Raw genomic sequence first — 23,039 nt, 5'->3', positions numbered from 1 at the left:
GTAAATATAAATCCATCAATACAATATACTTCAAATAATTGTAGTTCTGCTTGCCCCAAAACCTTTAACAATGTATTAATTAATGCTAATTTACATTAAGCATACAAAGGACAATTGATAAAGAAACTTCTCTGCACACGCATTCCAATAAACATCAATCCTGACTAACAATGCTCCTGCAATTCCAATCAAAATTCCTATTTTACCACGTCTCGTGTTCGCCATTTGAATGTATCCTTACTTTTTTTCCCCAGTTGAGTATATCTCCAAAAGTATTCAGAACATTAACTGCCATGAAGGGATTCTTACTTTTAGGGAAAACAAACTTTCCCTAAACACTTAAACTCTGTCCAATTATTTAATTTTGCTCCATTTATAGCACATAAGAACCATTGCTCAAATAAAGCTAACTTAATGAGTATGTTGCTGCTATCTCTGTCCCTACTTCCTTTAGGAAACACAAAGAGGACTTCATGACAGATAAACAGAAACTTCCTAAAAACACCCAAGCCAACAAAAAAAAACCCAGGTGTATTCAAATATACCCTCTTGCTTCTAATAGCCTTTACCCTTTTTTCTTTCTTGTTGCATCACTCACTAATCAATTACTTTTCAGCATAAAGATTTCTCCCTGCCATACTGTCTTCTGAATTTATCATATTGTTTTATATTTCATACTAGAACTGCTGTCATTATCTCAGATTCTTTGTGAGTTTCAATGTACTAATTTCATTACCTAACTTACTGTCATACTTTGTGATCTATGATCGATGTAAAGGACTTCTTTCATCTCTTGGTCTATAACTCCCTTGGGTGGATGGGAGATCTCCCTAATGCAGAAAAGGGATATAGCTAGCCAGAGGTGATACTGATGTCATGGACTTCTCATGGCTATTGACTCTTTAAAAGGGACCTGCAGTAGAAGAGTTTGTTATGGATTCCCCTCCCTTCACTACACACGCAAGGTGAAATCCTGTTCCATTGAAATCAATGGAAATTTTGCCATTTACTTCAGTGGGGCCTTTTTTGAGGGAAAGGGGCAGTGAAGTGCAGGGTAGGGCCAGTGTCCTATCTACCATAGTATGAATGCATGGCCTTTACTTACTTCTCTGAACTACTATTTCTCTTTTTGAAGCAGGTAAGCTAGCTTCACTTTTAAGATTATATTAGGGCAGTTAACCACTCCATACAGTTCTGTGGCAGGGGGTGGAGGGGAGGGAGTTCTTCCCCTAAATCTCTGAACTGGAGAAGACAGCATTAGAAGTAAAACTACCCTTGGATTAGTTTAAGTTAAAAAAGCTTCAGACTTTAGTTAATATATTTTTATTTGGGTGTCTCCAGGCAATAAGAGCATGGTTGCATGAACTGAGGCACCTAAGAAAGTGAAATAACAAACTGAAATATCACCAACCAGTTACGGTTTACTTATGAAAGCTTGTTATAAAAATTCTGCCTGCTCAGCTCCAGCTAGTATTCACCAGACTAAAGAAGATGTCTTGTGCTTCTGGGCGTGTGTGGATGGGGGCGGGGGGGACGACTGCTAGACAAGTGGTATTTTCACTTATTATTGTGTTGTCTTGGTACAATTCTTTGGGTCACTACCTTGAATTCAGAGAACTACATTCTGTCTTTCTATAAAATGTTGTCCGCAAACTCAGGCTCCAATCCTGCCAATGCTGACATGTGCTTAGCTCATGTGAGAAGTCCCAATGAAAATCCAAGTTAAGTACACGTCAATATTTGCAGGGTCGGGGCCTTATTTTCTACAACTCCATGACCTGATACCTCTGTATTGTTTTAGCTTCACAACTACCATAGTTTTGTTTGAATCTGTCTTTATAACACCAAAAACCTTACTTCCGCTTCCCACAAGCATGATTGTCCTTCCTTCTTGTATTACAGTAGTGTCCTGTCATCTTCATTTTTTACCTCCTCCTTCTGATTATTATTAAAAACCAAGGGATGTTCTAACTATGATTATTTTTATCCAGGGGCTACCACATGTGGGCCCAATGTTTTAAGTCCAGGATTTTCAAGAGAGACTGAGATTTGGGCATCTAATTTTAAAATCAAGCCTAAGTTCTTGGGTATCCATAGTTGTATTTATTGTGTATGAAGTTATACCAACTCAAGTCTTTTCCTCAGATATATCATGCTACTATGATTATCTCCACAATTATTATTAAATCACAAAATAACCTCTTTCTGATATTATTAGAGCCATCTGAGAAGCTACACACCTAAGTACTTGTCTACCGCAACTTGCTTAATGTAAAAATTACCTTTGCCACCTGTCCCCTGTGGCTATAAAGTATTGAAACAATTTTATTTGTCTGCCTTTAATCAAAGAAAAGCTACTTCACACACCATAAATGTTTATATACCGTACTGCTTCAAAGGCATGAACTATCACTACCTGATACTGCAGTGGTATTAAATGGTGTATTACAATGATTGCTTATTTCCTAATACTAAGCTTAATTAGGTTTAAGAACTAAGCTCTACTTATGCAACTACCTGGACCTACAGTGTCTAAAACCAACACTCACCTCTCAGCCTTTCAGTCACATACCTGCCACAGAAATGATTTCAGTGCAGCCGTCTATCGATCTGATTGTAATATTGGCACGATGTGCTGATAAAACAAATGATGATGATATTGCTTTCCTAGCCTGTCATGTTATCTTGTCAGAAAAAAGCCCATAACCAGCCAAGAAACTGACTCAAGACTTATAAAAACAATTCTTTCAGAGGAAGAGTATTAGCGTCTAACGGAGAATAGCTTTCATGAAAAGCAGGAAGCTGATCTCAGCTGCACCGAGAGCAGGGCTGAGGCGGAGCAGAAGAGAACTGAGCTGAAGAAAAGTGGAGCAGAGACACGACTCGTTGCTTATAGCTTTTTGTTGGCAATATAGTTGAATACCACTGCATTACTGAAATACCAGTATTATTGCTAACACAAACACCAATAAACGCCCTCCCTACCGCCACCAGTCTCTCGCATGCGTTAGTGAATTCACAGTATGCATGAAAGAATGGGCTTGAGAGTATTAGATAGAGCCAGACGTAGTACAGCTAACAGATATGCAAACTTCCTTCCACAGTTCTGCCAAGACACGTTAGTCTTGAGCTGCAGCAACTCCTGCAGATCCAACAGAACCCGGCCCATGCACCTCAAATTCTGCCCCTGAAATGGTTTCTGATGTTTCTCCCCTGGATCAAGACAGCCTATGCAAACTATAACTATGCAGCATTAAAACTTCATTTTAAATTTGAAACCAGGTCTTCAAACATGAGTTAACTTACTTGCTTTCGTAAGTACATCAATTCATTTTATGCACCAAAAATGAGATTAGGGTACATTCAATAATAGTAACTATGGCCACTCATACATAAGTAATTTAAATAAATTTTTTAGATGAAAGGAGAGAGAGATTATTTACAGAATAATTTTGACCCAAAGAACTAAGAGCCTTCTAGGTACAAATTCCAAAAGGATATTTAGCTGGTTTTTAATTGTAAGAAAACACTGTCTTTGCTTTATGAATTGTATTGCCTCAGAGCTATGAGAATACTGATGTCAGTGACGTTGCTTAACGCACTATTGGAAAGCATTCAGTCACTACAGTGATGAGGGCAGTATAAAGATCTACTAAAACAGAATGCTACAGCAGATTCTTAATAGATTTTGGTTTGGAAGAATAATGCCATTTATAACAAATCCTGCAAATATCAGTCATTTAACAGAATGTGTTACAGAATGTGTAGGAACTGCTAGATTGCATCAGACCAATAGTTCATCTAGTCTTGTATCCTATCTCTGACAGTGGCTAATACCAGATATTTCAAAGGAAGGAGTAGAACTCGTACAGGAAAACAGCATGCCTACGAAAGAAGTTTATTCCTAGGTAGTCAGGGGTTGGTTTATATGCTAAATCATGACAATAGACAACTCCTACATTTTCAAAAACTGAGTTACTATAACTGTGGAGGATATTTTTGTTTAATAACATACCTACTGAATTCCAAGTGCTTTGCCTCAAAATCATGTTGTAGTGAGTTCCAGAGATTAATTTTGCATTGTGGGGGAAACCGTTTGCCAGTTAAACGTGTCACCTTTTTAATTTCATTTGGTGTCCTTTATCCTTGTATTACAGCAAACAGGGGTGCCCAACTAACCTCCTGTATACTACTCATTTTATATACTTTCCCTTCTTATGGACGTCTTTCTATGCCTCTAATCACTTTGGTGCTATGTTACCCTCAGGACAGGGAACCCGAATTGCACAGAGCATTCACCATGGGAATCTACTTATAGAATAGCATTTAATATTTTCACTATTATTCTGCAACCTAACCTCTTGGGGGTTTTTTTGGTTTTGTTTTGTATTTTGGCTATTGCACCACACTCCTTAGCTGTTTTCATCATGCTACCCAGAGACAGTCTTTTTCTTAAGTATTTAAGTCTGTAACCCTTTAATATGAACAAGTCGTTTTAATTGTGCAACACATAACACTCTGCAAAGAATTTCATGTGTCATGCTGCAGTTGCTTAGCTTTGTTTGTGTTGGAAGTGCAAGCACAAAAAACAGAGGCAAAATGAAGGGATTAACATAGGTAAATTAGAAGCATCTAAAACATTCCTCTGTTGTAGCAAAATATTACTAAACAGGGAAAATACATGTGGCACCATCTTGACTCCAGCAGCACGTATTACTATGAGAATGAGCTCATGTATCATCCAGTCACCCCCATTATAAAGCGGAAAGTCTTGGAACTTGTGCCATACTGGTTGACCGGTATGACAAAAGGTCACAATTTACATGTAGAAAATGGGTCTTTCTAATGCAGTTTTATAAACAGCTGCAAGCACCAACAATTCCACACACCTAAATTTTTTCTGGAGCCGCAGTTGGTGTGCTTATTTGTATACAAGTGTCCAAACTTCTCAGATCACAGGCAAAGTCACAGCACTGCTGTGTCAGAGCTCTGGGAACACATGAGACATAGCTGAGATCTTGGGCCTGATTCTGATCTCAGGCTGATTTCACACCAGAATAGTTCTACTGACTTCAATGTGGTTAGGCCTGGATCCACAAAGGGACTTGGCAATTACAATGCTTAGCATTGCCAAGAGAGGCCCAAAGCGTTTTGCCAGCCCGGGCGGAAAATGTCCCCCCACACCTAACCCTCCAAAAGAAAGACAGACAGACAGAAAAGCCAGCCAACTGTCACCACATTACAGTCCTCCCAGAAGCTGGTGCCCACTGCAACTGCTCCACTTGCCCACCACTAGAACCAGGTCTGAATGTTGGAACACCATGCCTACCAGATTGGGCCCTACAGGCAAGACAGGTGGGAGAACACCTATCCCCACCTGGCTTGATGATCCTGCTGGGGCTTGGACAAGAGAAAAAAAAGTGACCAGATGCCTAGAGTGAGGTATTTTGCACATGCCCAGAGGCAGAAACTGAGGCTCCAAGGGAACTTTTATAGCAAAAATGTAGGTGCCAAGTGAGTTTAGGTACCCACAGGGTTAGGCAGGAGCCGAGCAGGATCAGAGTGGTGCCTAAATCTGCAATATGTGTGCAAGCCCCTGGGTGGATCTGGGCCTTACTCCTCATTTATCCCTGTGTGAATGAGATCAAACCAAGCCCATCTTTGCAGTGTGCTTAAAAAAAACAACAACATTGCAAACGGCATCTCACACTTTTAGCGTCGATACTTTTTCAAGTGTGCTTATCAATCAGTTCATACAGATACTAGTTGGGTCAAAGTAAATGAGCCTCTTTCCCGCTTTCTTCATCAATTCAAATACATATTGCTTGCATGCACTTAGGAGTATTTAAATGCAAAGGAGCATCCTCATGCATACTTAAGATGAGTGGCCAAGCTAGATAGTTCAAACAACACACACTAAAAAAAAAACCCCACTAAAATACTAAACACTAAAACTCAAATATATCATCATTTTTATTAATAAAGGAGAACTTCTAAATAGTTTAAGGGCCTGATTCAACAAAGCACTTAAGCACATGCATCACTTGAAACATGTGTTTATGTCCACCCTGATTCAAAGAACTCAAGCATGTGCTTAAGTGCTTTACTGAACTGGGTCTTAAACCAGTAATTCTCCAATTGAGTTATTCTGCAAACCATTTCATAATAGAATGCGCCTACGGATGCCCCACTGCTCTCAATCCTCCAGTGCTTAGTACTCAACATGATTCATTCTTCAGACCATTGGTGGACTAGGCAAAAAGTTGGAGAGCCACTGCCATAAGCATTGCTTCGTTTTCAGTCCAAAATGCCTCATTTCTTCAAGATGAACTTAGTATTTATGCAACAGAGAGTCCTGTGGCACCTTATAGACTAACAGACGTATAGGAGCATGAGCTTTCGTGGGTGAATACCCACTTCGTCGGATGCACTCTTTGCTGCTTTTACAGATCCAGACTAACGCGGCTACCCCTCTGATACTTAGTATTTATGAACCTTCTTTGAGGAGCATCTGCCTCCTGGGCTCATGTAGTTCAAATTATTATTTTCTGTATCTTTGCTTCTCTCGATATTTCTTGACTGAGAGCATCAAAATAACAAATATATTTTTACTCAGAGGTCACCATCTCTGGATTTTTAGCAGAAGAGTAACAAAGAAAACTGTTTGAAAAAGTTGTCCCTGGAGTTTTAGATTATGCTGAGGATTATCTTGCAGGAAAAATTAAATGAAGAGTTAGTGAATGGCCACCATCAAATGGGATCAGTTAATTGGTTATGGAATTATTTATAGTATAACAGAAAAAAGCACAGAATGTGCTGACATATATGTTGGCAAATCAATACCTGCCAGTTTGCTTGTTGCTTTTCTTCAAGCTATGTTTTGAATTACTGCCTGAATTTCTAATTCATACCTTTTCAATCTAATGGATATGATGTCACATCAACAGTACCCTGACATTTTACTACTACTTAACTAGAAGTGTCAACATTTATTTGATACAGTTTCTAACTCCCACCCCAGATTAAGGACAGGTGGCGATTTAATTCACCAAACTGTTTAAAATTATTAGTTCCAAAATTGGAAGACTGGGGAACTAGTAGGCTCAGTGAGTTTGTGAGAGGACAGTCAATCTGGTACTTTTCCTGAGCACTAAAATTACTGAGAAAGAGACTAAGATTGTAGAAGATTTTTTGGGAAAAATATGAAGGGCAGAAATAACAGTTACAAACAAAATAAGGGTGAAGGCATCTTTCACTGGCTTCCTACAAACACCCAGAAAATTTCACAATGTCTGTACAAACTTATTGTCAGTTAAGAGATCCAACCAATTCACCACTGTCATATAATCACTCACCATCACTGCACCAGATTTGCAATTCCAATCTACCCATCTTTAATCTTGCCTCCTAAAATTTCCAAAACATATATATGCAAAGGTCAATAAATTCTGATTTCTACTAATTCCACTTCCTATTCAAGGGATCAGTTTCCAATACCGTAAACAAACACTACAACATTACTCACTAGTTTAAAAAAATCCTGCTAGTTGCTACTCAATATAATACAACATCCAAATCCATCATACTTAAAAAAACAACATATAATCAACACTCAGTGTTTCATAACATTACACAGATCATTCCAGTTGTGCATAAAAATATTCTTCAATTCCCATAAACATATCACACAGTGAGAACCTATAGATCAGACATAAATTAATGAACCTGGTACTATATACCTTTTTAAAGTTTTACTCCACTTTTGATAGATAGAGTGTGCATCCAATAACATATTGCCATTACAAAGAAACCCCTAATGGGGCAAAGTGATAGTCAACTATGAGATCAGGTGGGGATGATTAAAAAGAGAAAAATGTAAATAAATAAAATGTAAAAATATCAAAACCAAAAGCCTACCACAAGCAGAGTTCCTACCTACCCCAAAAATAGTGTGCTAGGGTCTCCACTATTGCTCTTCATTCTGTGTGGAAGGCACTCAGATACTATGGTGACTGGCAGCAGAGCAAACCCCTACAAGAGACAAATATTGTGTGGGTAACTGTTTATTTTGAGACTTATTAACATTTGGGTTTTCAGGTGCAGAATTTTTTTTATAATTCTGTAATGGCATGGAATGTTAGCTGGACTCAATTAAAACATATCTTCAACCTTAACTCTTCTATAAATTAAGGTGTTTTTTGTTTTGCTTAGGAATAATGGGAGTGAATCTAAGATTTAAAAGCAAAAAAGATTTTTAGAAAACTGCATTAATATACGCTTCTGTTCATTTTATAGCTCTAACATAAGAAACAATATGTACAAGGCATATCCTTGTGCTGCTTTACGTGATATTCACTTTTCTTTCAAAGCTCAAAGCACTTGCTGCACTGTTAAAGTTGCATTCAATAAATATGTGTTTTAAAAAGAGGCAAAGCCGCTAAGAGCAGTTGCAAAGAAATCCATCTCACCCCACTAATTTGTATTAGCTTTATGCTTGCTATCATCTCTCCTAAATGGGGAGCTAACTGATAAAACATCAAGCTCAATTAGAACCAGACACTGCATGCAACTATTTGTTTGAATAATTTCCTGTTAGAGTACGCGTAATTGTTTTATTGAATCGTATAATGATTGGGCCAAATACTACAGTTTTTACTCAGTTGAAAATCCTCTAGCTTCAAAGGCCATTGACTAAATCCTTTGCACAACACTGGATTCCTGGGAAATTCAACTTACAACATTCAAAAAAGAAAAAAAGTCTTATTAAGAACACCTTAATACAACAATTTAAAAAAAAGCACTGGTCAGTTTATATATTGTAAAGCCTGAAAATAATACTTACCTGTATGCTTATTATTAGGCAACAATCAAGAGCAATGCACAAGTGCAGAAGCCAGAGAGAATTCAATACCAGTTGTTCTAATGCTACAGCTGTTACTGTTACTTGAAGTCAGGGCTGCAGCATTACTCGTTCATTAGTATTATGCCTGTCAGAGGCCTGAAGGTTTGCTTGTGTCTTGGTTATAGTTCAAGACTGTAGAGGCCTGTCCTGTTTCCACTGAAGTCCCAGGCTCCAATTCTGAGATGTTCCTTTCCTGCAGTAAGTGCAGGAGTGGGAGGGCGGAGAAGGGGCAGGTGGGGCAAAGGTGGCTCTAAGCAATCTTTCTATTCCTCACAGTTGGGGGAAGCCAGAGGCCTGCTCAGCCCCCAGTTTAAGTAAGAACTGCCTCTTTGGGATTGGCACGGAAGGAGAACACAGGGAGGTGTCTAGACACTGCAGGAGGCCTTAATGCCCATTCTGGTGAATTTTAGCTTGTATTTTTCACCACAAACTTTCTTTCTAGAAGAGTGAAAAAAAGGCAGAGGAAATAACTAAAGCTTCACCAGAATGCTCAAAGGGAAGGGGGAAAGGGAAGAGAGTGTGTACATGCACGAAGGATCCCAGACCACCACAGATTAGGTCAGAAACTGTCCCTTAACTATTACAACCTTTTTTCCTCCCCACTCCATTATGCTCCCCTTCTCTCTCCTGAAGGATCATCCTATCTCCGCCCAACCAAGGATATTCCTAGCTTGGCCTCACTGGCATAATGTAAAGCACTGATTGCCCAGCCCAAGTATCTGCACTGTGCTTCTCAGCTTCAGTGGAAGCAGCTGCCTTTTGCTTTCACAGTCTCACTGAGAACAGTGGAGCAACTTGGTGCTAAAGGTTATGAGGGCCAGCAGGGGGAGCAAGGAGCTGATCACATGCTGCCTCAGCCATCAGACAAGCGGAGCTGCAGCCCCCGCAACCCACAGTCCCCAGAACAATGGCCAGGACAGGGGAAAAAACACCCTAGAACTAATTCCCGAAGCGAGGAACAGTCCCAGCCAAACCTGTTGGCAGCTATGACTGAAGTCAATACAAGTTTTACAGAATTGTATGGAAGCAGTGAGGACTAAGGCCTGTGAGACCACAGAACCACCATATTCAGGAGTATTCAGTATGCAAACTGATCCATATTATGGTTTCTTCCCCCCCCCCCCCCCATCATGGTACAGATCTCTTGTGCATAAATCATCCAGCCAATAGTCCATCTCTTCTGGATTAAGCTGTGTATATTTACAATGAATGATTTTACCTTTATAAAATCATTGATTAGCTTTAGCTAATTGCAATCTCACTTTAAAATTAGGTCATTTCACCTTCAGAGATAAAAATTTTGTTTACTGAAATTTTGCTCACCTGAATAAACAGTTGCCTTACCTGTTCTCACTATGAAATCCATTTGTATCCGAAAACAGTACAGTAAGCTGGCATGTGAATCACTGGCTTTTCTAAATCCCTTTCTATCAAAGACTTTTTATACAATGCTTGTAAGGCATGGTGTTTAAAACTGACTGATTCACCTTTCCTGATCAATGAAAAATTGAGGTGTGTGTGTGTGTGTTTGTTTCTCTTCTGCAACATTTAACATTATAGCATAAAAGCACAGGGCAAATTACCAATATTCAGAAGTGGCATTTGCTAAAAACAGTGGATCACTTATATCCTTAAGAAAATCTCTCTTGTGGTAATTGAAGCTAATGACTTAAAAGTAAACACATTATACAAACTACTAAATGATATAGATATAAATGCAGCATACTTCTTTGCAAGGAAAATCAACTCAGAGAGGAATATCGGTACATAGCAAATGCACACCAGTCATGATTGCGAGGTATTTAAGTGAGAACCTGTAGAAGGAGGAGGGGGCCTTGGCTGTTATTCAAATGTGGCTACACAGGATCCAGCTACTGCATCAAGATTAGCTCACATACATACACACACACACTAAATAAATAAACCCTCCATTTCTGCAGAATGTAAATTTTTATAGTCCCAAATTGTCTCGTCTTCCAATACAGAGATGCAGCACGGTGTAGTGGCTAAGGCACTAGAGTGGTTTCAAAGTGACAGGGGTTCAATTCCAACTCTTTCTCAGACTCTCTATATGACTTGGTGACTCACTTCTTGTGCGTGTCTAAGGCCTGATCTATATTTAAAAATGAGACTGACCTAGCTAAGGGCTTGTCTACACTTAAAACGTTACAGCTGAGCTGCTGTAGCACTTTAGTATAGACACTACCTATGCTGACAGGAGGGACTCTCTTGTCAGTACGGTATAGGTAATCCACCTCCCCAAGAAGCGGAAGCGAGGTTGACAGAAGAATTCTTCCACTGATCTAGTGCAGTCTTCACAGGGACTTAGGTCGGTTTAACAACACTGCTCAGCAGGGTGGATTTTTCATAACCCTGACCAATCTAATTAAACCGACCTAACTGTCTAGTGTAGACCAGGCCTAAGTCACTCAGGGCTGTGAAAAAAACATTTATAACTTAACTCCCAGCATAATGGGTTGATGCCACTAAATTAATAGAAGAATTCCTGAATATTGGCTAATCACTCAGACCAAAAGTGGCAACAGTATTATTAAAGAAGCACAGGGGTTTAAATTCAGACAGAAAGGCCCTCCATGCACACCTGCTGGGGCTACAGAAGTGAGGGAGGTAGAGAAATTACTGGCAGTCTGTCTCCTACTTCTCACTGGATCCCACAGGTATTCCATAGAGATTTTTACCCCATCGTATTTTGGATGGGATATGTGATAAAGCAGGGGGCTAGTTGCTGCTATTTGCCCACAGTGAAAGGCATTGTTGGAATCAGAATTTTACCCATCTCTTCTATATAAAACCATGTATTGTAACTAACAACACAGGGAGATTTGAGTCCCGTGCTGGATTTTTTTTGTTGGGTTTAATTGTTTGTTTGTTTTCCCCAAAGCAATCCTACAATTATCAATTTAATCTTTTGACTCTAGTATGGATGTGGGTTATGAACTTCAGCTACTTAATTTGTAGACCACTGCACTATTTCAACCACAAAGACATAATAATCCCCTGTCTATGGGCACTTACTTAAACCTTCAACACACTAAAATGCTGTATTGATTTAAAAAAAATAATATCCTAATATTTTCTCTAGAAGAGATTACTTAGAAAAAAAAAGAGATCTTGCTGTACACAGGCGGTATGTACATGGACTTCGATGGGATTATGACTGGGTAAGGACCTTGGGGTCGGGCCACATATTCAAAGCATTAGTCACATGTAACATTTATAACTTGCTGGACAATTGATGTCACTTAAACATACCCAATTTTCTCCAAAACCATTGAAAGACAGGCTTTGTCTGTTTGAGCAATGGATTACACCACCTCCTAAATACTAAGTTGATTGACGCTCTATAAATACCTTAGATTGATATCGATACCTTTACCTCAATGGTGATTTATTTATTTCGCTATTTCTACTAGTGTTTTTACTCTCTCAAAGAAAACCATACATAAAAATTAAGTTGATGATTCTTCTACTTGAGCACAACTACACAGAACAACTGCATAAAAAAAGCCCAATTGCAAACCTCACGGAGTTCACTTTTAATCTGAAGACAATTTAATGTCAAAATAAATTCTGAGTGAAAAAAGTGTTATTTCCAATTCCTGGGTACTAAAAGGAAATGCATAAACTGAATCATCTTTGACATCTTGGTCAGCTTGGAGAAAATGATTTCACACCCTAAGACATACTATGTCAAGTTTTATTGATTGTTAAATTCAAGCTATGTTGTACCTGAAATGGATGGCTTGGGACGGTGAGGGTTGGTAGGAATACAGAACCTTTAACCTTTAGTTAAGGCCCTGTGTGCTGTAGAGCCCATTAGACCTAAATCCTGAAACAAGCAAGAGGCAGGAGGGATGCAGAATGTATCCAACCCAGCCTGTTAAACAGCCAGTACATGTGCCTGGCTGGATAGACTTCTCAATTGTGTTAGGCATTTACTACAGGCCTCTTCTTATCCCATTAGGTGGTCACTTGTGAGGTGCAGAATGCCTTGACTTCCCAATGAAGTCACTGAGAGCTAAAAGCATTCAGTACCTTACTGGAACATGCCCTAGAAGCTGAAATGGCCACAGGTGCCCCTTCACTAACTAAAACCACCAGCATGGCTGAGAGTTTGAAGACAGGGTCTGGAGACGGCAATGGGGAAGGTGACTAGGAGGTGGGTATGTGCATTAGGGAGGAGGAATGCCTATGCAGGGGCCCCCAATGTTTTCAGCAAAGTGGGAATTATGCAGCAGTGTCAACTAATTGCAAAACTATTCAGCAATCTGTGCAGACCTTCAGTGTCACTGTAATCATTCTAAATGCACCTGCAATTTAAATAGAACTCATGCATGTTTATTTGCATTGCAGTAGAGGAATACCGTCTGTTATATGCTGTTCTTTGACAGACCTCTACTCTGACCAGAGAGCATGAGGCTGTGCACATTGCAGCTTCTTTCTGTGCTGAGGTTGTGATGGAATTAATACAAGTTCTCTGTGCTACACCGCTGAGCTCTGGCACTCTGTCACAACTACTAACTTTTTGTGAACAAACAATTTTCCTTGAAACCAAAGATGATTGACATTAAAAGCTCAGTAGAGCAACCTGAGCCTTCCAATTCTGCACATTTTTATTAAGCCATAATATGCAATCAATTAATTTTTCAGGTCCATATCATGTCTATCAGTCAGAAAGCTCCCTTGAACTTGTGAAAGAATTGTCTGTATTCTAACCACATATCAGGGGCTCACTGCTGCTGGATTCTGAACATGCCGGGGGGAGTGACATCTCCGCTAGCCACCTCCTCTTTTGGTACAAAGGATTTTGATACAAATTATGCTGCCTTGAAAATGGGCACATTTGCTTAAATATGTAATCTCCAATTTAAAGCCTCAAATGCATTTACTGGAGAACTCTGCTCTTCATACACCAGAGCATGTGTTATTTGAATATTTAGGTGGAGTTTTCAAGCAGCCTAGGTGATCTAATGCCCAGTTCTCATTGATTTTTAATAGGAACTGGGCATCTAAGTCCTTTGGGTGACTTGGAAAATCTCAGCCACAGCTAATGAAACAGATATAGCTATGTTCATTTCAGTGTGCAATGAGATATGTGCATGACTGTCAATGCATCTAGAATATCACGTTTTCCTATGTGAAAAGAGATGATAAAAAGAACATGTTACGTATGGTCTCATCATATTTTTACATCATTTGTGAACCAGATTTCTTCAAATCTGTCTGCAGGCTAATGTCATATATTTCACTATAATCCTCATCAAGAGTTAAATCTTTGCTTAGTTTTGAGACAGAGAGAGAGAGAGAGAGAGAGAGAGAGCGAGAGAGAGAGAGCGCATTAAAACAACCACATGTAGACATAAAACATAAAAAGCACCTTAAAAGCTTAACTACTGGGAATCACCATGTTTTACACTGAAAATCATAAAAATGATCAAACAGAATTTGATCACTCTCTCCAAAACGTATTCACCTCTGGACTAAGAACAAACGTGGAAAAATTAAACCCAAAGAGTCAGTTTTCCTAGAAATTCATACACAGAATTCAGAGACTTAAAAGAGGACATGTTCCCTCCAATCTCCAGTAGCATACCATTCTAATGGGTTAAAGCCTGAGACAAGTGTGGGTGCTACCACAGCATGGTAGTTCATGATAACCTTATGTGATTTACAGAACATCTCTGTGCCTTGACCTGCCTTTCCTCTGGAAAGCAGGCTGTATAAGCATGCATCTGACTCAACTGAGCATCTTGGTGAGGCAACTGTGAATGGAGTCTAAATGTCCTTAATCAATTCAGAAGCCATCTCCATCAGCATAGTGGAAAGGATCAACTTGATTTCATAGCTCAGCATGGAAGGATTCATGCCAAGACATCCAATGCAGGTATTTCAGATATCCTTAACATGGTGGTTACTTTCATAGCCTTTCTTCTTTCTACATATAGCATTAGAGGATGGGTGGAGAGAGGGAAGGACGCTCAAATTTCATACAGTAATAAAAGCTAGTTCTATTCCGAAGATATAGCTCTTGCTTCAGAAGGTCACTAGATATCTTTTTTCTGGGGGTCTAGTAGATTGAATAGAGATCCTGAAATCTCTTGCCACATAAACAGGATTGTCTTCAACCTCCCCAAAATACCTGGCTGCTACACTGAAACTCAGCAGAATTTTATCTGACCCTCTCTCCTTACCCCGTCCCCAAAGTGTATTAGCTTCTCCCCTTGCCCTAGTCCCCAAGGTGGCGTCTCATGATAAAAACAAAACCCCGACATAGATTTTTAAACAAAATCAGGAAAACATTCCCCAACTTTAAGAGATTCTGATCAGCAGCAAGTCTCAAAAATTGTATTCTCTGTGGCCTGCTTAATCAGGGCCCATCACTGTCCTTCCTGTACTCAGCACGCTGTCACTTTCATAGCTAAAAGTCATGAGATTTGGAGATAGGCCTGAGAAATCCTACAGAAGCATAAATCTCAGACCAAAAGCGTGAGCTTAAGCAGCTATGCCTACAGATCCAGTTATCTTTGGATTCATGTATTTGATGAAAGAAGCTGGGTTAATAATAACTTACATAGTGCTTTTCATCCACAGAACACAAAGTGCTTCACAAAGGAGGATTGTATGCAGAAACAGAGGCACAGAGAGGAAAAGTGACTTGCCCAAGGTCATCCAGCAGGCTAGTGGGACAGTTGAAAGGAAAACCCAGGTCTCCTGCATCACTGTCCAGGGCCTAATCCCCCAGCCTATACTGGCTTCCTAATTAGAAGTCGGCACTTTGATGCCTTTCAGTTATCCCCAAGCCCCCATCATGCTGCTTTGATTCTTCATAGTTTCCACAGGAAATCTTTTGGAGAGCTTTTATAAATGCAGAAGAGAATGTCTTCTCTCCTCCACCCAGTTCTCTGCCCTGGCTGTTGTGTCTGCACTCATGATGAATTTTCCCAAGGTGAGTTTGCAGGTTATGCACACTCACTGCCAATTTCTCAAACTTTGAATTTCATAACCTGCCATTTAGCAGCTTTATAAAGTCAAATTTCTTCAGTGATGTCTCTCTCCTATTTTGCAGTATTCCTGTGTTAGGCTGTTTTCTTGAATCAGTCCAAAGCCCATGCAACACCAACATAAATTAGTTTTTCTTTTCATACAAGTTTTTATACCGTGCTCATCACCATAGTATCTGAGCACCTTCTAGTAGTGCATTAAGCAATGTAATTTACATCTGACATGTGTTTGTTATTATTATATGTATTACCACAGCACCTCGCAGCCTGACACATGGACCAAATCTCTGTTTTGCAAACACCCAAACAAAAAGATGGTCCTCCCGTCTTCTCCCCAGGGTGAGAAGTGTGTGCAGTGGAGTATTTTGTTTAAATAGGGAGGGGTTTGGTTTGGGTCGTTTTGTTTCTTTGGGACTAGATTTTTTTTTTTTTTTACCCCTGCAGTCACATCCACCCAACTCCCATTAGCTTCAACAGGAGTTGGGTGCATGCAACAATGGGAGAAATCTGTTCTTTTGTGCATGTCTGTGATCTAGAGCAGTTAGCTCCTGCCACCTTGTGGGGGTCTGTGGATCTCCCAGGAAGTTTGGTGCTGCTGCAGATCAGTTTAAGCAAATAAATATTTATGAATGCCTCTCCTTGTGTTTTACTTTACCCAATATTAAAACGGGAGGGGGGGAGGTATTTGTGGCAAGGACAGAGTTATTTTGACTGTTTCCTGGTTTACTAATTCCAACTGTGTGTGTGATAAAAGGATGCTGATTTATTGTTCATGTGGATTGTGTTTTTAATATTAGTCAAGAACACTGAGCTCTGGATAGGCACTTAATGTTGTGGAAAAGTCTAAAATTAATAAAAAATCCACTCAGGTCAACTGTAATCACCACAACTAATATAAATTCCACATATTTGATATAAATCCCACACAGAAATTCCATAGATTTAGGTGGGAAATCCCTGCAGATGACTATTGTCCTTGGCAATCAGAAATATTTATGGAATCCAACAGTACATTAAGCCCCAGTCCTGCAACAATTTGTGCATGTGCTTAACTCTGAGTAGCGTGAGCAGCCCTACTGACATCAAATTGTGCTGATGATGTTTGTGACATTATTTCAAAAGTTGTGTTCTTCTAGCCACCTGATTGCAGAGCTGACTTCCTGTGAACCTTTTGTAGGCCTGGCTGACTTTCTACTTATATTCCCTCTCACCTGCCTATGGCTGCCATCCCGGACAGACTTAACCCATTTATGTGTTCTACGAAGGTCGAGGAGGTCTTAGGTGAGGTAAACTGGAAATTGATCATTTTGTTTTAGATTCTAACCAACTCCCAGTGCAATCACTGACACTTGTGGTAAGAGGGTCTAAAGTTCAATCAGAATGATAGCCTTCCGCACCCACTTAGCACAAGTGCCAATGACCACACAGGGTACAAGCAGTGGACAGCCAGAGGCAAGGTTTTCTTTGAATCGCTGGTTGCTAGGTCCCTGCTTATATTTAAATAAAACCTCTGCCACTCCAATCCTCAGAAGGAAAAGTGAATAGAGGAAAGTGGGGTATGGATGTCCATAACCCTCCTCAACAACCTAAATGATACTGGCCTCTTTTTAGGCTTGCCAGAACCAAATAATCTGTGAGAAAGGCAGAGGTATAGCAATGTGAGAAAACTTAGGAACCAATTCTCCTCTCACACCAGGGTAAATAAGGAAGTGTTTATCACTGAGTTCAGGGAAGTTACACTGGTATACATTTGAGATGAAGCAGAGCCTCTCTGGCAAACTTAACTCCTCTGGACTCTCTTTAGGTGCAGAGAAGGCTTTTGATAGGCCCGGGTAAGCACACCTGTTCATGAGACTTCAGCAAATCTTCTTTGGTAAAGGCTTTAGTATAGTAGCTGGTTCAGGGTTTAATATGTACATTCAAAAGCAACAATTACAGATCCTCAGGCCTTTTCCCAGAGAGAGAAACAAGGCAGGGATGGCCTCTTTCATTCAAACTCAGGGTATTTTTTTAAAACTTCTGTTTTTTAACTTCTGTTAGAGCAGACTGAAGCAACCATGAGATCTTGGTCAATGGAGTGGAACAAAGTGGTATTATACACCTATGATCAGGCAACAATTCTCTACCAGCATTCATTTTAGTACACCATTTTCTCTTTCCTATAATGGGGAGAACTTTTAGGGGTCATATACTTCCCTGACTAGTGTGCAAGTCGCTTTCTCTCTGGCTAGCCATCACATCCCTTTATCCCTTATATTTTAAAAGGCCCAATCCAATAGCCAGAGAACTAAGCCTCTCAGTCAAAGACCAATAGGAAAGACAGGGGAAGCAAGCAAGCAATGTCTTGGGGACAAGTTCCTTCCCTTGCTCCAGGTGCTGGGAAAGTGATGGGTACTGGGATTCCCACCAGGATGCTATCTATCCCTCACTCTAGCAGGGAGCTCTATTTTTAAAAATATTTGCCTGCAGGTGTTAGGTGACAAAGCTAACCCCCTGGCAGCTGAAAGGGAGAAGCAGCATTGGCTAGGAACACTGGACTGAACCAGACCCCCAGCCCATCTAAGCCCAGTATTCTGTCTCCGATAGTGGCCTGCACCAAGTGCTTTGGAAAAAAGTGTAAGAGCCCAGCTGCTTCAGGAGCTTCCTGATTGCTGCAAAGATGGATTGGCTCTTCTCTCCTCTACCTTATTCTCTCCCAGTCTTCATTTGCGAGTCCTCCTCCCAGGGAATAAATCCAGTGACTGCCTATGTTGCTGATGACAGCTTTCCCAAACAGCAGCAGACTGAAAAGGATCTGATTCTTTTCAGTTTCACTGCTGTCCACAGGACATCAAACAGCAGTACGGAAAACTGACCAGAATAGTTTTTCACTCTGCTACAGATTGGAAAAATCTCTAAGCAGAACAGAAGGAGAAGTTCTGGCCCCATCTGCAGACTCAGGCAGACATTATGGTTTCGCTTTACACTTGGTTGACATCTGGAAGGTTATTCTCCACAACCACAGGGGCAAGATTTTTTTTTTAAATGAAAACTTAGATTCTGCTGAAGTTGATGACAAGCAACCAGAAAAGTCGCTTGCTCCCTGTGGACGGGTGAATTTTGTCTTCTCAAGGAGTGGTATAAAATAATTTATTAAGCAATACATTTAACCAGAAAAAAAAATAGCGAAAAACGACATATATACCACCTAGCCAAGTTAACAGTGCTGTTTAACTATAACTTTAGCTTTTTCTGACTCCTTATGATGCTGTGTATCCTTAACTTTGTAATTTTTTTCCATTCAGTTACCTGTTGTGTCTCTTAAAAAAAAAGAAAAAAGAAAAGGAAAAAAAAAAAAAAACCTAGAGTGACTCCGCAGAATTTACAACAGGGGTAGGCAACCTATGGCATGCATGCCAAAGACGGCACACAAGCTAATTTTCAGCGGCACTCACACTGCCCGGATCCTGGCCACCGGTACGGGGGGCTCTGAATTTTAATTTAATTTTAAATGAAGCGTCTTAAACATTTTTAAAACCTTATTTACTTTACATACAACAATAGTTTAGTTATATATTATAGACTTATAAAAAAAAGGCCTTCTAAAAATGTTAAAATGTATGACTGGCACGCGAAACTTTAAATTAGAGTGAATAAATGAAGACTCGGCACACCATTTCTGAAAGGTTGCCGACCCCTGATTTACAAGCTCCTTGACTCAAAGTAGATTCAGCTTGTGCAGTTTACAAATTCCATCAGCTTTGCTAGACAAACCTCTGAGCATAGACCCCCTAACCACAATCAAATCTGCTCAGGTAGACTGCAGCACCTATGCAGAGCTCCACTAGCTTCAAGAGAACTCTGCATGTGCACAGGAGTCTGTGTGAACAGAATGTGGCAGCAGGTCCTTAATTAGCTGTACACACATATAAGGCCTTGCTCCTGCAATTGCATGGGCTTAGGAACCTGCACATGTCGATGCAGTTGCAGGATCAGGCCCCCAGTGAGCAACTGTAGGCTTAAAGACCTGAGTCTACTATGTATGATCAAGGCGCCATTTTCAAGAACTCTTACTTTTGTTGAATAAAACCAATTCTTTTTTTCAAGCCAAACTGAAGTATTAGTCCTCATTCCAAGTTCCAGACTTCAACTGTTTTTTCCGGTACCCATGTTTGTTTGGTTTTTAAAGTGTATTACAGGATTCCCAGATGTTGTAAGTTTTGGAAAGTTCTGAATGAGTTTAATGGAAACTGTTTTACAATCTCAACTACAGTGCTGGTTATAACACCTGGGGGTGAGGTTTTGGTGTTAAGAATTTGCTGTGAACTGGAGTTCAAGTGTGCTCAGATGAGGTATCTATTAAGAGGCAGGATGTTTTTGGAGTTCTGGGTCAGCATAAAAACCTAGAGCTGAAAACAGTGTAAGCCACGGAAAAGAGTGAGTGAGAGCAAAGGCTTTTCAGGCCGATTTGCTTTATGTAGACAGTCATTTGTTTTGCCTGTTATTAAACTGTTGAACTTCGGAAACCTGAAAAAGGACATTTTGGGACTTATTATTATCATCAAGTCCTTCACAAAACCCTAACATGTCAAAGAGACAGTCTTTGTTTCCAAACCAGTGATGCCGATCTTGAGAGTAGTAGACCTCCTTGCCTGTCAGAGACTTTATGTATTTATGAAAAGTGCACGGCAACGTATGTACTGCAGAGGATTAAAGGTGGAACCTTGGATCAACAGAACCAGGCCCCATTGCTCTAAAGGATGTGATGCAGAACACAATGTTTTTATCATGCATCACAAGATCTTGAAAATACAACACTTCACAATATTGATCCAGGACACTAAAAGATTTAGTCTGACCCTGCATACATAGCTAATAATACTGAAATGATAGGGTCTCTTGAGAAATGTCACTGCTGACACTAACTACTATATATATCTATCTATATATCTATCTATAGAGAGAGAGAGAGAGAGAGAGAGAGCGCCTTAGTTAGCTAGCTAGCTGGGGGGATAGTTCTCTTCCAGACATGAGGAATTTGCATATACAGTACTTAGTTTATGGCTCCAATGAGGCAACATTGTTTAGTGGCCTTAACATAGGGCTAGAAGTTAGGAACTTCAGGAGTACTGTCTGGCTTTGCTAGTTACTGTGTGGCTTCACCTTAACATCCTTGTGTGTATTTCTCCACCTACCAAATGGAGATGAAACTAACTTGTACATGGGGATGTTGTAAGGATCAGATAATTAATATCTGTAAAGTTCACAATAAAAGTGCTAAGTATTATTACTCTATAATAAATTTTCCCTGTTTGACAAAATATGACCTCCCCTGCTTTGGTTTGTATAATTTGAAAGCCTTTCCTAATGTACATGTATTTAGTTGTATATTTAATATCAGGTTGGGTTAGAGAGAGATTCATTTCCTGTCTATGGCAGGACAGAAAGCCACAAATCAATCTAGCCAAATTTAAGCTTTCGGGGAAACTGAGAAGAATGTCTTTTCCAGATCTTACAGGTGATCTGCAAGCATATTAAACAAAAATTGAATAGGCTCATGTGCTGTGTATGCCAAACAGCAACAGGTAGTAGTAACCTTAACACTAAATAATTTCATTACATGAAACAGAGGGTTAACAAATGAAAAAAAAGCTTTTTTGGGGGGTGGGAGGAGGCAGAAGGGAGTCAATTTCAAACACTCAAACTTTCTGACCAGCTCTACAGCACAGAGCTTTCCATCCATAGGTTGCAAAATGCTTTATGAAGTCAGGAAGGTATTATTGTCCCTGCTTTACAAATAGGGAAACTGAGAGTTACGGCAGGTCAACACTACAAACTTGCATCGGCGCAGCTGCACCAATGCAGCTGAGCCGCTGTAACGCTTCTGGTGAAGACGCTTTAAGCCAGTGGCGTTCAAACTTTTTCAGGCACACGGCCCCCCACCATTAACGGAATCTGTCTGTGTGTGTCCCCCCCCCCACCTCCCCATTACACTGCAGCCAAGGCTTCCTCAGCAGCAGAGCTTGGGCTGAAGGCAGAGCTGGGGGCGGGGGGAGCTGGGGTTGGGGGCAGAGAGGGAGTGACGGCGGAGGTGGGCCTGGAGGCTGAATGGGGTTGAGGGAGGAGCAGAGCTGGTCTGGGGGCGGAGCGGAGTTGGAAACGTGGTGCTCCCTCCCTACCACACGCCCCCCCCCCGAATGTTCCTCTATGCCCCCCTAGGGGGGTGAGCCCCAAAGTTTGGGGGACACTACTCTATAGACAACAGGACTCCCATTGGCTTAATAACTCCATCTCCGCGAGAGGCGGTAGCTATGTTGGTGGGAGAACTCTTCCGGTAACATAGTGCTGTCTATACGGGGGGTTAAGGGTCAGTATAACTACGTTGCTCGGGGTATGGATTTTTCACACCCCTGAGCAACACACTTATACTGAAAGAAGTGCATAGTATAGGCCTGGCCTGAGAAAGAGGAAGGACTAGCTTCACAAAGGGGATTGAGCATGCTTACCAGATTGGGTCCCACAAGCAAGATAAGCAGGAGGATGCCAAGCCTGAGAATCTCACCAGCACTTAGCCATGAGCTAAGGCTCTGAGCTGCTCATTAGCTGTAGAGCGGCATCAGTACTTAGCTGTCTTTGCACGTCTACCAGGGGAAACTTTGGTGCCTGCTGAGTTAGGCAGCAGCTGAGCAGCGGTTTTGAGAATGTCAGTAGTACCTAAATGTTGGATTGAAGTACCAAAAGAGGCAGTTGGGCATTTAAGTCCTTTTATGAATCTAGCCCAAATTGACTTGTCCAATGCCACAGAGCAAATCAGTGGCAGAACCCAGATGAGTGCCCAGGTCTTTTATACCAAACAGGGTAGGCTGTGATAAGAGTGCACAGAACTTTTTAAGGGCTGCTCAGTCTGCAGGACAGGTCCAAAAAACCTTATCCACTGAACCATTCTTCACTCACCCTTTCTTTAGCTTAGAAAAGTGCACTAATTTAGTCTCTCTTTAACTCATCAATCTGGCTTTATGTGAATTTACATGATAAATTATACCGTATAATTCAAGTGGTAAAAAAACCTATTAGTGCAGACACCATTACACCCATATAAAAGTGCTTAAACTGGTATAGTTTATTCTGGTTTGGGA

At 40.5% G+C, this 23,039-nt stretch overlaps 1 protein-coding gene across 50 annotated transcripts in view; it reads right to left on the bottom strand.

Moving 5' to 3' along the window:
• BBX (BBX high mobility group box domain containing) overlaps positions 1-23,039 on the bottom strand; it is a 201,401-nt gene that overhangs the window by 163,751 nt on the left and 14,611 nt on the right. For 12 of the 50 annotated variants that reach the window (XM_065574287.1, XM_065574428.1, XM_065574292.1 and 9 more), the window contains one exon: positions 7,940-8,031. The exons of the other annotated variants lie outside the window; for them this stretch is intronic. The gene's annotated coding sequence lies outside the window, so the exon portion shown is untranslated. The remainder of the gene's footprint in view (positions 1-7,939; positions 8,032-23,039) is intronic. 50 annotated transcript variants of the gene reach the window in all.

The sequence above is a fragment of the Chrysemys picta genome, chromosome 1 (assembly GCF_011386835.1).
Source record: "Chrysemys picta bellii isolate R12L10 chromosome 1, ASM1138683v2, whole genome shotgun sequence".
NCBI lineage: Eukaryota > Metazoa > Chordata > Testudines > Emydidae > Chrysemys > Chrysemys picta.
Note: the sequence above shows the minus strand (reverse complement) of the source record. Positions and strands in the feature narration are given on the sequence as shown.